General features: G+C 42.9%; 1 non-coding gene across 1 annotated transcript; it reads right to left on the bottom strand.

Annotated features, from left to right (window-relative positions):
- Nucleotides 1-16,931: 16,931 nt before the first annotated feature.
- LOC141569801 (small nucleolar RNA U13) lies at nucleotides 16,932-17,035 on the bottom strand. Its single transcript, XR_012493594.1, has one exon. It is a non-coding gene; the product is annotated as a small nucleolar RNA U13 (small nucleolar RNA).
- Nucleotides 17,036-17,736: the final 701 nt, after the last annotated feature.

Raw genomic sequence — 17,736 nt, 5'->3', positions numbered from 1 at the left:
GGGTCCAGCTCCGTCCATAGTCCTCCCAGCTCTATGGTTAGTCATCTTAAGATGCCAGTTCACTTTTATCAGTATAAAAGGCAAGAAAACATATCGCACCAAGGTTTGGCACATCTACCTGACCTGCCTGACCCACCACCAACCACTGACCATCATAGAACAGCAGCAGAGTTGTGCTCAAAGGGCCTTGAGACCTTGGTCCATCTGAAGCCAAATCCCAGAGGTAGGGAGAAAAGTACAAGAAACCAGGTGTCCTGACAACCAGACAAGCCCCATAGTCTCCTAGGAACTCATGGGAATAGACGACGGTGGTCCTTTAAATGAAGGGCAAAGGCTATAGAGAGAGTGATAATGGGAGTCCCAGGGAGCAGGAGGGAGACAGAGAGAAAGCTCCTGGGTTGAACTGATTGTTTCCCACGAGAGAATACTACTGTGGGAGTGGACTGGTGGGGCCCAAAGTCCAACCTTTCCTCTGATCACCAGCGTGGCCTCTTGTCAGTCACAGGGGGAAATAATTCTTTTTAATTGCTTAGCTCAGAGTGGCTCCTTTTCTAATCTGCGCTTCTTAGTTCTTTAACTGCCATTGCAGCAGTTGTTAGAGGGAACTCCTAAGCATTAGGCCTCTGGAATTTGAGCCTGGGTCTACCCTTTACTAGCTGTGTTCCTTGGGACAGGTAACAAACCTCTCAGGGTCTCTGTTTTGTCACTTGTGAAATTCCCCATTTTTATAGCTTGGAACATTCACTGCTTCATAGTGAGCACGAAATAGGTGTTAACCTGAAAAACCTATGAAGCCGCCTTTGCTCTGCCCTCTGACAGGCTGTAGGGTTCCACCTCACAGTGCCGCTGGTTGTCATTTGTAAATCAGAGCTCATTATATCCACAAGCTAGAGGTTTTGTTAAGTCAATGAGAATATGTATATAAAGGCTTAGTACTATTGTTACCGGGAATGACGTTATACCTCGGCTCTTTTCTTGAAGAATTCAGTCAAGAGACAGTTTTGAGTGTGTGTGTGTGTGTGTGTGTGTGTGTGTGTGTGTGTGCAGCAATAGGACAGCAAGAAGTTTATTAGTAAAAGCGAATACACTCAGAAACAAGGAGCAGGCTGACCCAAGAAAGGGAAGCTGACACTGTACAAGGGTTTTTATCTCTATGGGTAGAATTGCCCCTCCCCTTTGTTTATCTCTCCTTCTCCCCATGAGTTGCCTACTCCTCCCTTCTATGGCATTTAGCAATGCTTTTCTTTAATTTAGGGACATGTGTAAACACACCCCTTTGATTTTAGGACACGTGCAAACTCATCCCTTAAGGGGATGTGTAAACTTGGAGTCCGGCTGGGCTAGTAAGGTATTGGTGGTCCTGACATGCAAGATGTAAGATATCTTCCTGCCTTCTGTCTCTTAACAACGCATTTTTTTGATTTAGAGGTATGTGTAAGACTGGAGTCGTGCTGGGCAGCTAGCTGCCAGGGGTCTTGGCCCAAGTAGGAACTGCAGCAAGGAGCTTTCTAACCAGGGTTAGGCCTCTCCTTCTCCTGCTCTTTTCCATCTATCTACCTACCCTGTCATTATGTCTGATACAGAGCAAATTTTCAGTAAATGTCATTCGTCATTTCGATCATAGTTATGAGTAAGTCAGCTGTTTACCTCATTTTAAATACGGTTAGTGAACTCACATGAGTGAACATATTAAGAATGGTGAAACTTCTATAAATAGAGTTGTATTTGAGACTTATTGCTATTAGACAAAACTAATATTTTTATACTCATATTTGTTTATTACGCAGATAATCTAATGGATAGATTATCTGATAATCTAATGGATGGGCACTCACCACAGCCCCTCCCTGGTCTTCACAAACCTGCTCATCTCCAAATTCAAGGCCCTGTGTCAGCTCAGGCCAGAGCGCCTCTCACAGATCTTCTCACTGGTCTCCCTGCTACCGTCCCTCTCTCGTCCAGTGCAACCTCCACTCTGTGACCAGCTACATCTTTCTAACTAAGTTAGGGATCTAATCCTGTCACTTCCTGTGCCTACAACTAACAACAGCTTCACCTGGGCTAGAGAATAAATTCTCATCAGCACAGTGTTGAGACTTTGTCAGGCCTATTTCTTCTCCTGGTCTCATTTCCTATCATAACACCCCAATTCAGTCACCAGGTACCCCAGCTGTCAGCATTAACCTGTCTGGTTGGATGACCAGTGTGGGCTTTATCAGAGGTGCCAGCACTGAGACTGAGCCTGAATGCAGGAACATGAATAAAATACAGACTTGAGTGAATAATAATGCATTAGCATTTGTTCATTAATTATAAAAATTATTTAAAAATCTAGGCAGAGAGGAAAAATTAAAAGTCAAATAAGAGAAACCTATTGCATCAAAATGGGTGATTTCCTAGGAAAAATACACCTTAATAAACTGGACCCTATAATAAGGAAAATAGCAACCAATTAGCCATCCAGGACCTCTTTCTCCTGCTGGTTCTCCTCACATTGTTCTGGGGTTCCCTCTCCTGGGACACGGAACGCACAGGGACACAGCTGTTTGGCACCTCCCCTAACCCAGTGTCCTCCCCACTACCCCCCACCCAGTGTCTTCATTTCCCCCACCCAGAAGTCTCTTGATTCTGATATGTCAGCTAGGACTTTTTTGATTGCAAGGGACTGGACACTGTTATTGAAATAAAATAAATTAATATATTTAAATGGTAGAAATACATTAATACTTGCAAGAGGCCCATTAAGAGTGGGTTTGGACCTGGAAGTTTCATGTTCTCAGTCGCACTTTGTGACCTGATTCCTCTCCAATACTCTGTCATGCCAAATGCCTTTGGGTGGCCCCATTCACAGGCACAGCCTCTCTCCCTGCATTCAGGGCCTCCAGCCACTACAGGCTGACACCCACTCACTGTCCATTCTACCATGAGGGTCTCTTTCCCTTGGGTTCCATGAAAAGTCATGGCTTTAACTGTTTTTGGCCTGGTTTGGGTCACCATCTCATGCTTGAACCCATCAGAGCACCCAGAGGATGGGTCATGGGGTTGGCTAGACGTGGGGTCAGCCCTCTGGAACTGTTTGGACTGGAAACAGGTGAGATGAGTTCCCAAAGGAAGTTGAGGTGCTAGACTTGGGCCTGAGAACAGATGCTGGGTCAGGGAAAGCAACAGATTCCACATCACTAAACTCTAAAGCCCAAAGCTAAAACCTAATCCTTAAACCTGAACACTAAGCCCTTAACCCTAAACCTAAACCTAAACCACAAAACCTTACAAACATAAATCATAACCATCACTATAAAGAATAATACTAACCTATAACCATAAATCATAAGCCACAAACTATAAATTATGAACCATAACCATAAAGCATAATTATAACCATAAACCAGAGCCGTAACCATAAACTGCAACCATAACCAAACTATAAACCATAACCTTAATCCATAAACATAACCATAAGCCATAAATGTCATACATACTCTATTACCATTAACCATAAATTGTACACATAGCTGTAAACAGTAAACATAAACCATAACCCATAACTTTAACCCCTAACCCAGCCCTAATGCCCACCCTAGACCAGGCCCTACTCCTACCTAGCCCTGTAAATGACTAACGTTAACTGTTATCCAACCAAATCACAGAGCTACATCACAAAAACAGAATATATGGACCTATATCCCTTATAAAGATGTACATGAATCCTCCATAAAATAATAGCAATATGAAACCAACAGCACATTAAAATGATTATACACCAAAAGCAACGGCCTTTACACCGGAAATTTGAGGGTCGTTCAACTTACAAAAACCAAGCCATGGAATATCCAACAACAGTATAAAGGAAAAACACATGATCACATCAGTGAGGCAAAAAGAGCTTTTCTGGGTTTCTGAAAACCCTGTCCTATTTCATGATTTAAACACTCAAGAAAGTAGGGATAAAAGGGAGTTTCTTCAGTGTGATCAAGAACATTAGGCAATACTTAAGCAAGCCTCATGGCTCATTATTGAAGATGACAGGTTTAGTCCTGAAATCAGGAACAAGGCCAGGGTGCTGGCTTTCACCTCGTCATTCAATAATGTACTGGAAGCTCGATCAAGAGCAATTAGGAAAGGAATGAGAGGCATCCCTGTGAAAGGAAAAACTGAAACTGTCTATTCACAGATGACCGGTCACATCTTCTTATAAGTATATATATAATAAGACTTCCACAGACAAGGCGTGCCCACTCACAGAGGGCGAATGCAGGGCTCACAGCAGCCCCCCCCCCATCTAAGTCCATTGATTTTTTACAAAGGGCAGACAACATTACATTGGGTAAAGAAAGGTCTTTTCATCAAATGCTGCTAGGCAACTGGCCATCCACATGAAGAGAAATGAAATTGGACCCTAACTTCACACCACACACAAAAATGAACTCAAAATAGACAAAGGGCTTAAATATAGGAGGTAAAAGTATAAAATCTTGAACAAAACATGGAGATACATTTTCATCACTTTGCATTAGCAATGGTTTCTTAGATATGACACGACATACAAACAACAAAATAAAAAATAGATAAATTGAACTTCATCAAAATTAAAAGCATATGCTCATCAAAAGAAGCTATCCAGAAGGTGAAAAGACAGTCCATAGAATGGAAGAAAAGAGTTGCAAATTTTATCTGATAATAGTCTGTTATCCAGAATAGATAAAGAACATTTACAACTTATGAACAAAAAACACAGACAACTAACATTTTAAAACGGACTTGAATAGACCCTTCTCCAGAGAACTCATATAGATGGTCAACAAGCACACTGAGATGTTCAACATCCTGGGTCCTGATGCAAATGCAAATTAAAACCACAATGTGATCCCCCCTCACACACACTAGCATGGCTATAATCCAGAAACTAAAAATAACAAATGTCATCAACAATGTAGAGAAATTGAAACCCTTAAACATGGCTTGTGAAAATGTAAATTCCACTTCTGTACGTGTAGCAGGTGTTCAAACATGAATCCACAGCAGCACTGTTCACAACACCACAGGCATAAACAAGTCAAACATCCATCTTAATCAAAAGTGAAAACAAGGTAAGGAATTGTGCACTGTTACAGCAGGATTCTGTAGATTGATGCAATTATGAACATATTTAATCTAGAAATATATTTCCTCATAGCACACAAAAAAATTGTTAATGTGGCAGAAGACATATTTACTAATACACTCAAATATATTTAATTCCTCTGAAATAAAAATTAAAAAGTTGATAAATCTATATTCAGTAATTACTGTTTCATTATTTTCTCTTATTTGGAAATGTTCTAGACATTCAATGAATATCCATCATTTAATTTAGATGGCAAAACTTTTAAGTTTCAACTTACCAAAGGCACCTAGAAAACCTTTTCAATGTATATATACAGTATAATTACTGTTTAAAAGTTTGCCTAAAAACCTTTTATTTGTATCTATCTTATTTTTGTTAAAACTTTATTATGAGATTTCAATTACCCAAGCTATTTTCTTGACACATTTTGTAATACAAATATCATAAACTTATTTTTGTAAACACGGCTAAAATAAATGTATTTTATATTAATAACTTTCAAAGACGTCTATATAATCAAACCAAACTTAAATCAGCTTTAATATCAAATATTTCACCAGATCATCTGATCCTGAAAAGTATTTGGGTTAGTTTGTATTTTATTTATCAATTTACATAAACATTTAATTTGTTCAAACCAATCAAATATTACAAACTGTTAATACCATCTGGTAGTAGAAAACATCTTACCACAATCAAACACATTTTCAGACAGAGATCACAAATTGACAGAATTAGTAATAACTATAGAGAACACACAAGATGGTTTACCAAGAAAACAGCTGGTTGTCACAAGAGCTCTGTAACACAATTTAAATGTAGAAGTTTTCCCCATTCCAGGGCCCATCTCCTGTACGTGGACAGTGAGGACTAAATAGTGAGACACACCAACAAGCCTACTTACAGCTCAGGCCAGCAAGCCAGAGGCCCCTCCACACCAAGTGCAGAGGAAGCAGTCCTCCCAGAGCCAAAAGGTCACCCACAAAGACAGTCAGAGAAAGCACAGACCTTCGTCACACAGGCAGTAGGGATGGTGGGGTGAACAGGGTGTCTCCGGTCTCCGGTCTCCCACAAAACGTGAGGCACCTCCAGCCCCAAACTCACTATTTTGTGGCCCCGGGAGGTGCTACTGGGCTGGGATCTGTCCAGCACTAACGGGTAAGGAAGGCTGGGGGGACAGATGCCCCTTATGGGCAGAGGCCCCTCAGGACACACTCCCCTGGGAGCTGGCACAGCCAGGCAGAGATGCACTGGGAACCCCAGCTTATCCCACTGACCACCAGGCCCAATGGAGTAAGTGCACCTGGCCGGTGGTGGGGACCAGAGAGGATTACCTTCCTTGGTCACAAAGCCAAGCTCCCCGGACACAACGAGAAGGAAAGAAAAACCTCACACAGTTTTTAGACAGGGACCCACAGCAAAGTTTGTCTCCGCAGACACCGGTCTGGAGACAACCGCTTAACTCCCCAGCCTGCGGGGCCGGCTCCAGGGACAGCCTTACGGAGGCCTGTGCCTGTGTTCTGTCCCCGTGGTAGTTCCTTCTTAGGACAAAGGACACACAAGACACAGACACGGGAAAAACGGAACATCTCTGGGAGGAAAGAATAAAAACCCTAGAGTCTCTCGGTGCAAGAAGTTAGCTGCACAAATATTTTTCTCTGCTGATCTAAATTCAGAAAAGACAAAGGCCTCGTACCGCTTCTAACTTCTACCCAACCCCACAGACAGAAACCAGGAATTGTAATACATGTGCACCTAGAATTCACATGAGCATGAAATTTCCAAAGATTGAGGAGAAACCGGATTAAATATTGTAAGGGTGACACTGTCTTCTATTTTGAGATTGAAACCCATAATGTAATTCGATTTAACGGGGTAGTTTAGCTTGGGACTTTCTGAAAGTTTTTTTCTTCACCTCTCTCTGGCTAAATTCAATGACTCTGTTTACTATACATTTATTATTCAGACCAGTTTCAATGACTCTCTTTACTCCTGGCCAACACCACCTCCACTCACCCCTTTTTTCCTTTGTTCTTCCTCTTCTTCTGTGCCCAGGAAATCTTTCGGCTGTGCTGGGAGGTGGGGTGGGGGTTCTTTGGACAGGTGTCCTCCATTCCCCAGATTGCTGGCATTTGGAATAAACCTGCTTTTCTTTCCAACAACCTCATCTGGCTTTCATGCGACCAGCAGCCAAACATTTAGCATGGTAACAATATAACATTTAGACAAGGGTGGCAGTGGGCTCTTAGCCTTTAGGTGTGAAAATGGGAGATTTACAGGTACTTCAGGAAAAGCTGAACACACGTGGCAGGTAAAGTTTTGTGAGGCTCCTGCATGGAGTCTTCCTGTCTACTGCTAAGGGGATTGTGCTCAGGGTTTTATTTGTGCTTCAGTCTTCAAAGAGGAAGGAAAAGGTGAGCCAGCCTGGACGACGGAGGCTTGTAATGTTAAAACTGCCCCTTTTGAAATTTTTATTTTATTTACCTCAGCGGGCCTGGGGCAGTTGTGGACTGTGTTTACATTTCTCATCTACTTGGCAGAGGGCCCGGGTGAGATGCTGAGACTTTCTCATTTCTATAGACTGAAAAATCAGCTTCAATTTTTGTCGTTTGTGATCGGTTATTAAATCCTTTAAAACCTGTTTCAACATACCAGTTCTCAAAATCTTATATCTCCACAAATTTTTAAATTTGCACACCTCTTGATTTTCCCTTCTGCCTTTTTCAAACCTAATGTTGATATTAGCATCTATAGGACCTAAGCTGATGAATAACTAATTCAAAAGCTTAAGAATGGTTACATTTCCTTGTATCCGTTTATATTAAAAATGTGGTCTTTCTCTAGGTACCAATAAAACACGAATTTGTCATGGGAGTTCTCTAACACATTTTCCAATTTAGAAGTTTTCCCAGTGGAAAACTTCTGGCCACTGACGGTAGGATTTTAATAGCTACTCAAACCAATAAGCCTTTTCACAGCTTAACCAAGGAAGCAAAAGGCTCTCTGTCCCTATGGTATTTCCTTGTTACAACAAAACGACACAAGAGACATAGACACCAAAAAACTGACCATCTCTGAGAGGAAAGATTCAATTAAAAAACCCCATGAGTCGCTTCTCCCGAGAAGCTACCTTCACAAATATTTTTTCCTGCCAATAAACATGTAGAACAGAGGAAATGGACATGCAGCACTTCTAAATTCTCCCTAACCCCACAGAAATAGACCAGGAAGTCTGACAGGGAAAACAGAAACAGCGCTTACCTCGGCCCGCAGATACGGCCCGCAGATACACACGAGCTCTCAGCTGCAGCAGTTTCCAGGAGCTAGCAGGGCCCCAGCCATTAATTCTCCTGGCAGACTTCCCAATACTGTGGGGACTTTGCTTTTACCTTTTAAGTTCTTCTTGCTGACTTAATAATCAAGTTAACAGAATCAGATTAACAAAATAAAATCAAATTTAATACATGCGCATGGGGAATTCACAATACGCGTGAAAATTCCAAAGATAGTGAGGTAAACTTGGGTGCTTTGCAGGTAATTTAGGAAGAGTGGCGCACTCGTGGAAGGTAAATTGTTGCAACCCAGAAAATAATGGGACATGGGGGAAGGGTGGTCAGCAGTCTCCACTGGATGTCTTCCTGCCTCTTGAAGGGGATTATGCTAAGGTTCCCCTCCTAAACCGGATCTTTACATCTGAATCTCTTAGGCAGGAAAGGGGGAGGGTCAGAGGCTGTTTCTGAGTCTTTTGTTTTTTAACCAGATTAAAATCATTATGCCCAAAGCAAAATTTTTGGTCCTCTTCATTCCCGCTTTTGAAACTGTAATACAAGTTTCACATCCAGAAGTAAAATTGGTAGATTGTCCCATATTTCATTGATCTAATAAATCAGTCCTAAGAATAAGTTAGTTTAGCTAAATTGTCGGATCTTATTTCACGACACAGCGATGTAGATATACTCCAAAATTCCACCTGTTATTAACTATCTGAATTCTTGCTTAGGTTGGGAAGAAACTTTACCCTCAAGCTTTTGGCTGCTCTAGTTATCAAATAATTACCAAGAGAAAATTAGCAAGAGAAAATAAGCAGATTTAATACATATGAGAACCATGCACAAAGGAGAGAGTCAGGGTCCCACATGCAGGAGAGGTGTGGAGATAGAAAGGGAACGTGTGTACATACAGACATCTTGACCTAGGGATGAAGTGTCAATGAAAAACATCCAGCTTTAAGAGAAAGCTTATAAGAGTTTGAGTCAAACTGACGATAATTGCCGTGAAGCAAGGTCTCAACGGATTGAGAAAATGCTCCACAAAATGGCCGCTTTGCAACTTATTTTATACATTAGAATCAAAAGAGGAAGATTACATGAAATCCACTAGTTGTAGATTAAGGGGGTGGGAGAAAGCAAAGCGGGGAAATCTCTGGGATTGGATAAAAAGCAAAGTGGACAGAGATACACACTTCTTTTTTTTTTTTTTTTAATTGGGAAACTGTTTTTCCAGGACCCATCAGCTCCATGTCAAGTTGTTTTCAATCTAGTTGTGGGGCGGGGAGGGGCACAGCACAGCTTCAGGTCAAGTCATTGTTTTCATTCTAGTTGTGGAGGGCGCGGCTCACTGCGTTCTAACCACTGTGATAACCAGCTGCCCCGAAACACACACTTCTTTTACATTGGTGGGTACAGGATAGTTAATAGCATTTTACAGCACAGAGAGATGGTTTTGGGGGAACAAGAAAACAATGAGGGATTTTGTAATATCCTGCACTGGTGTGGTAGGTTATGCCCCCTGGGGGGTCTGGAAAAAGGGATTACTCTGATATTCCAAGGGTTTGTTATCTTAGATGCAAAAAGACAACGGAGAGGCTCACTTAATGTAAAGACTGACCTTTGTCAACGAAGCTACAGGCCAAGGATGTGATTCCGGCCATGGCTCACCATACTTAGGAATTCATACTCATGCCATCCTACGTGGTTATTTTCAGTCTCCTGAGCTTGTCAGGTTTAACATGTGGCCCCTTTTCTGTCCACAGAAGTAAGGTCCCTTGGGGACTTCAAAGGGTCACTGCAGGGTAATGAGAAGAGCAGATATTTCATGAATATCTTGAACCAAGTCAGACAAAGACGGATGTTGATGAGACTGAAGGAGAATGTCAAACAGGGACAGAAATAGACGAGAAGGTGGGGTGTGGGGTGCTCAGCTGCTGCCAGCCCACAGTTGCTGACTGAGTGCGTGGCCTATGGGTTTGGGATCTCTGGGGGTGACTGTGGGTGCAGAGCCTCAGAAAGTAGTTTCCAGGCTCTCGGCCTCACATAGACAGGTGCTGGCTCAGGTAGTAAATGGCCATCAACTGTGATTGCATGGCCGTCAGCTGTAACCAGTGAGCCATTGGCCACTAATATAACTGCTGTGGCTACGCTAGCAGAGGAAGAGAGAGAAAGAATGGGGGCTAGCAAGAAGATGGTGGCTGGGCTGGCAAGTGTGGATGGCGGTTTGCGGACAGTGTGGATCCAGCCTCCAGTGAGAGTATAGTGCCGTCAGAGAGAATATAGTGGTATGACTCCCCTACCTATGGCTCCGTGGGTGTTCCTTTTTGGCCTCACCATGTCCTGCGTTCTTGTATGGGGAGCGGGAGCAGAGACCCAGCAGGCCGCCCCGCATGACAGTGACCATGGCTGACTCTGCACTGTTTTCCCAGGTCTTCCATGTAAGTGTTTAGGCCACTCAGGACTGGAGTTCCCACACCAGGCCAACCCTCTGGACCTGAGAGTGGCCCCAGCCTTGGACTAGACACTTTATGCCAGGGCAGAGGTAAGGGACTGTGCCCCAACCCACCACACAGGTCCAGCTACTACAGCTGAGCAGGGGGGAGCCTGTTCCAGCAAAGCTGCCCGAGGAGCCTGGTGTTCAGCACCCCCTGCAAATGCTGCACCAGGAGTGGAGGCCCCAAGGCCCCTTCATTCCCAGCACCCAGGCCACAGCCTGGGATCCCACCATAGCCTTCCTCCCCAGCTCTCCCTGTGGGCTACAGTCTGGCCCCTGCAGGCCTCCCTGTGGCCTTTCCATACCCAGGCTTTCGGGTCTCAGACCTGGGTTCCTTTGGAGTGGTCCTTCTGGGCTGCCTCTTTTACGAGCAATATACATATTTGTTTTGCACCCCACTGCCCCCAGATGTGGCGACTTACAGAGGATGTCTAGGCACACTGTTAATTTAAAAGTGGCCCTGGGGAAGGTCGGGAGCTAGGAGGGGAGGGTGGCATAAGGCTGCATAGGTAAGAGACAGGTAGGAAGGCAGTTAATTCACGTGTGCCAAGCCCAGTGCCGGGTTTCACCTCCAGGACTCCACATTCCAGCGGGCAGCTTCCAGGGTACAGATGACTGCCCCTGGGGCACAGCCCTGGGTCTGACACCTTGGCTCAGAAGCCTTTGGAAAGAAGAGCTTATCCTGACCTCCACTCAGGTGTCATTCCCTAGATGCACACCAGATGGCAGCAGAGAATAACTTTTCCTGGTGACCTGCACAGGGTGTTAATTCCAAAATGAACACGAGATGGCAGCAGAGAGCATCTCCCTGACCCACCCGCTTTAAAGAGATTCCAGACCCTGGGACTGAGCTCGTTGTGAGATAAACCCAGTTTCAGGGCCTCCACACACCTCATGTCACCCACTGCTCCCATTTTCCAGATAAGGCAGAGACGATTACTATCTCCATTTCACAGGTGTTTAAAGGGGAGACTGATTCTAACACAGTTCTGAGTCCAGAACCGAGGCTGAAATGGGCCCACATGGGCCAGTAGAGCTTGCACACACGGGGTTCTGGACAAACAGAGTGATCCAAACAGTCCTTGCAGCGTTGGGGGAAACCTTGGTCATTCTATTGAGGAAAATCTGCACATAACCTTAATGGTCTACCTTGCCATTACCTCACCCAGGCTGGTTTTTGGGTGGGACCAGGGCAGGCAGCTGGGGATGGGGACAGATGGGGAGGGAGGTGGTGGCCTATCCCTCACAGAAGGACAAGCACTGCCAGATCACTGTGACAACGACTCCCCCACAGCTATGTGATGCCTGAGCTCTGGCCTTTTAAAATCTCTTCTTCCTCAGTCCAGAGCACAGCTCTGCTTCTCCCCATCTTCCCTTCCTCTGAAGTCACAACTGAGAAGAGCTTCCTGGCTGCTCAGACTGGAGTCTGGGGTGACACTTTCCTTATGGAGGGTGCCTGAGCCTCAGACAGGCGCAGAGCAGGCTTCTGTCTCCTCCAAGTACGAGCTGTGTGACTTCAGACAAAGACATGGAAAGTCCGTCTCCTCACCTGTCAGGTGGGGTAACCGCTCCATCTCAGGTGGCTGTGAGGTCAGTGAGATGATGCAGGTGAGCTCCTGCCCCACACGTGATGGGCCCTCACCCCCTCCCTCTTCCCTTCTCAGTCCTTTCTCTACCTCCAAGGGCTGGAAGGATCAAGCGTTTAGCAGAGTCTCCTTGTGGCAGAATGAGCTCTCCTGTTGGTGTCCACACAGCCACAGTCCCCTGAGTGCTGATTCTAGCATCTGTGCCAGCTTCATCCTCAGGGCAGCGCTCACCACAGCCCCTCCCTGGTCTTCACAAACCTGCTCATCTCCAAATTCAAGGCCCTGTGTCAGCTCAGGCCAGAGCGCCTCTCACAGATCTTCTCACCGGTCTCCCTGCTACCGTCCCTCTCTCGTCCAGTGCAACCTCCACACTGTGACCAGCTACATCTTTCTAACTAAGTTAGGGATCTAATCCTGTCACTTCCTGTGCCTACAATTACCAATAGTTCACTTGGGCTAGAGAGTAAAGCCTCTATCGTCAGCACAGTGTTGAGACTTTATCAGGCCTCGTGTTCTTCTCCTGGTCTTATTTCTTATCATAACACCCCAATTCAGTCACCAGGTACCCCAGCTGTCAGCATTAACCTGTCTGGTTGGATGACCAGTGTGGGCTTTATCAGAGGTGCCAGCACTGAGACTGAGCCCGAATGTGGGAACGTGAATAAAATACAGACTTGAGTCAATAATTGTGCATCATAATTTGTTCATTAATTGTAACACTTCTGTAAAAACCTAGAAAGAGGAGAAATTAAAAAGTCAAATAAGATAAACTTATTACATCGAAATGAATGATTTCCTAGTGAAAATACACATTCATAAAATGGACCCTAAAATACAAACAGATCAATTAGCCATTCAGGACCTCTTCTTTCTGCTGGTTCTCCTCTTGTTGTTCTGGGATTCCTTCTCCTGGGACAAACAAGGAACCCAGACACAGCTGTTTGGCAGCTTCCCTAAGATCTGACCCCCGCTCAGTGTCCTCATGGCTCCAGCCATGCCCCCACTCCACCCAGTTAGAATACCATGCAGTGGGAGCCTCAGGGATTCTTCTGATTTGTCAACCAGGAATTTTTTAATTGAAAGGAACTGAACAGGCTTACTGAAGTATAATAAATTAATAATTTTTAAGGATAGAAATAAATTAATACTTAGAATTGTCATCAGTTTTGGCTCAGACTTTAAAAAAGCCTCCACAGGTTAGGACAATTCTTATGTTGACAGTTGCTGGGAAGCAAGGTCTAAAATGCTCCAGAGATTGATAGTTTGCAGTTTCTTCTATGTATTTTATTTGGAACTAAGGAGGGAAGTAAGGACATGGAGGTGGGAGAAAGCAAGAGTAGGGGATCAGATTACAGGATAATGGATGAATTTCAAAGAGGTGTTCACCTAGATGCACAGAAACAAGGACAGGGCTGCTTAAGGCAAAGAGAAACCTTTTACTAAAGTTACATGCCTGGGCTGTGACCACCCACCATGACCAGTTAGGAATTTATGATTAGATCCCCTTTGAGGTTACTTTCGGTAGAACCCTTTTTTCATCCACAACACTGTAATACATGTCAACAGTGTCTAAAGACATATGTAGAAGGAATGTTTCTAAGACTAATACTTTTTTGCCTACAAAGTTTAGAACAGTGTTTCAGTAAATGGATGAGTTTTCAACACTGTAATGCATGTAAACAGGATTGAAAGGCACACATGTAAGCAGTGTTTCTAATGGTGCTTGCTTGCAAAGATGAGAACAGTTATTTCAGTGAATGAATGTGTTCAATACACTGTAAACTATGTAAAACCATGCTGGATAACACATGTGTAAAAGGTGTTTATGACTGCTGCTTGTGTGTGAACTTGAGAACAGTGTTATTTCAGTGAGATGTATTCATCACACTGCAATGCATGTAAAACAGGGTTTAAATACACATCCATACTTCTGACATTGCCACTTTCAAATATAGTTGAAAACTGTTATTTCAGTGAATGGGTGTGTTCAAGGCACAATAATGCATGAAAAGCATTGTTTAAAGACACATAATAATGGAAGTATCTGAAAGTGCTACATATACCTAATCCTAACCCTCCGTAACCTCAGCCCATCACAGCCCTAGTCTTTGCCTTAGCCTGCACTTGTCCTGAACTTCTAATCCTAACTCTGACTATGATACTAACCCTAACTCTGACCCTGATGCTAACCTTAACCCTAACCCTCCTACCCCTTGTTCCCAAATTAGCAGAACACCAGAAACTAAGCCATATGAAGATGAAGACTCCAGAAACAAAACAAGTTTATTGTCAACTCATTCATGCAGAAATGATTATCAAGATAAAAGTGATAGCGGAGAGTGAAAACTGTCCAGTGTCCAACTGCTTTCAACATAATATTTGATGTTTCTACTTTATTGTAGGCAAGTTTACTGGAGTTTTATTCTTACTTGATGGTCAAGTTTAAAGACATTAAGTGACTTTTCTAAGGACATACGTCTAATGATCTTGAAATTGGCAACTGAAGCTCAATCTTCTCTTAAATGCTTTTTGCATGAAAAATGTTGCCTCTTTCAGCTCCCTCATTTTTCGGGAATATAAAATTTAACAACAGTGCTAGGGACCAGGTGTCTATGGATAAGAACGGTATTATATTTTGAACTATGACAATTTTCCTGATGGAATGGAGCTTTGGGTGCAAACTGGGCAATTTTGGTGGTCAAGGTGCTATCATTCAGATAAGGAAGGCAGTGTGGACCACTGGATTTAATGAGGTTGTACAGAATTTTTGTTCGGTCCTTTTAAAATTATATACAGATGGTGTCAAAAAAAATGTATACACCTTTTAAGAAAATAAAAAACTATAAAAATTACACTGTGACTACTTTGAGCACCTCTTGTAATTGCAGAACTCAAATGTGACTTGTATTCATCTTTTCTTATCGGTATATATTGAGTATTACAATTTAATACAGTTTTTTCCTTTCTTAAAATGTGTATACATTTTTTGGGCGCCCTCTGTATATATAATGTATCATACACACACACACACACACACACACACACACACACACACACGAGGTCAGACAAGTAAGTTTGTGAACTCATCCTAGAAAGTGCTGAGTATCTCATTGCTGAATATCACTACGGTCACCTTCAAAGGACTCCCTTTGGGAAGCTATGCACTGATGCCAGTGCCTAGTCCACCCTTTAAAGCAATTTTGGAACTTTTTCTGGAATGGCCATCAGAGCTGTCGTCGTATTACCCTTGATGTCCTGAATGGCATCCAAATGTCTTCATTTCAATATTTCATTTATCTTCCGGTAAAGAAAGAAGTCATTGGGGGCCAGATCAGGTGAGTAGGGAGGGTGTTCCAATACAGTGATTTGTTTACTGGCTAAAAACTCCCTCTCAGACAGTGCCATGTGAGCTGGTGCATTGTCGTGCTGCAAGAGCCATGAATTGTTGGTGAAAAGTTCAGGTTATCTAACTTTTTCCCGCAGCCTTTTCAGCATTTCCAAATAGTAAACTTGGTTAACTGTTTGTCCAGTTTGGTAGAAATTCATAATGAATAATCCTTCTGATACCAAAACAGGTTAGCAACATTGTTTTGAGTCTTGATTTGCACTGACGGAACTTTTTTGGTCTTGGAGAATTGGCTGACTTCCATTGTGCACTTTGACACTTGTTTTCAAAGTCGTATTGGTACACCCATGTTTCATCACCAGTGATAGCACGGCCAAAAACATTGTCTTGCCTCTCCAAAAGGTCTTGGTAAACTTCGACCCTCCTTTGCTTTTGTTCATCAGTGACCTCCTTCGGGACCATTTTTGCACACAGCTTTCTCATGCCAAGATTTTCATTTAAGCTTTTCTTAACTCTCTATCGATGTTTACTGAGTCTGTTCTGCTTCTCACAGTCAGCTGAAGATTTTGACGTACAATTCAACGAATTTTTGTAAGGTTTTTGTCAGTTCTGCTCGTTACTCGACGCCCTGACCTCTCTTCATCAGTGACACGTTCTCTCCCCTCAGAAAAACAGTTAATCCATTTGTAGACTGCCGTTTTCTTCATGGCATTATCTCCATAAACTTGGACTAACATGTCCCTGATTTCACTTCCACTTTTGCCAAGTTTAACAAGAAATTTAATGTATGTTCGTTGCCCCAATTCAAGCTCAGACATTCTCCTGACAGCACACAAAAACATGCAACAACAATAATGAACACCACTCAGCAAGACACTGCCACATGTCGACACGAACACAGCTGTGAGACACTGATATACCAAGGTTATGAAACCTTACCGAGCTGTTTGTACAGGGCTGCCAATGTAAGCACACGGTGGCAAGTTCACTAACTTGATTGTCAGACCTCGCACATATGCAAGTGTGTGTGTGTGTGTGTGTGTGTGTGTGTATCCTAATGCTTTTCATTCTTTTAAGGAGTATTTAAATTATCTACAGGATGTATTTATAGATAGGCTTGGTTTTTTTTTCACATCTGACGGGTAATGTGCCAATGTCGTAACAAGATTTGAGGGAGGCACATCTCACACAAGAGCGTGAACACCCAATCGTTACACTTATGAACTACAAAAGGATCTTTCTTTTTTTAATTAAAAGGAAAAAGAGGGATTTCTGGTCAAGATGGCAGATTCTTCTTGGGGGGGGGGGGGTCTGTATTAGGTTGGTGCAAAAGTAATTGCGGTTTAACAGGTTAAAAATAATTGCAAAAATCACAATTAACTTTTTCACCAACCTAATAACTGACCTTGAGTGGTACTATGTGAGAGCGCCCCCTTCTGGACCCCCCAACTCCATGTTAGTGAGGATTCCCTTTATTAAATTTTACAGTAATAATCAGCAGTTAGTTGGCTTATTTGCAATACATGGAAATCATGCATATTTCTGTGATTGAAACTAGGTAAGGGCCAGAAACACTCTTGCCATTTAATCTTGTGAAATCCAGTAGGTGTTAAATTGACCCTCCTCTGCTGACCCAGTCTTTGTATTTGATGTCTCATTTTTATGCAAGATACTTGTTGGTTTTTTGTTTTTGTTTTGTTTTATCTATACCTTCTTATTTCTGAAGCCTTTTTAGACCTACATTACTTAAATATACCTATTACTCATAATGCCACTTCTTTGAGATTTAAAAATTTCCTAGTGGTTTTTCTAATATATTTATTATTTTATTTGTTGTGTTTGAACCTTTCAACCATATGGATACAAAGTTTTATTTTGTGTCCACACATTGTCTCATCAGAATTTACCGAATTACAGTGTTCCCTGGAATGTAATGC

Source organism: Rhinolophus sinicus, chromosome X (genome assembly GCF_036562045.2).
Source record: "Rhinolophus sinicus isolate RSC01 chromosome X, ASM3656204v1, whole genome shotgun sequence".
NCBI classification, from domain to species: Eukaryota; Metazoa; Chordata; class Mammalia; order Chiroptera; family Rhinolophidae; genus Rhinolophus; species Rhinolophus sinicus.
This window is presented reverse-complemented; position numbering and strand designations above follow the sequence as displayed.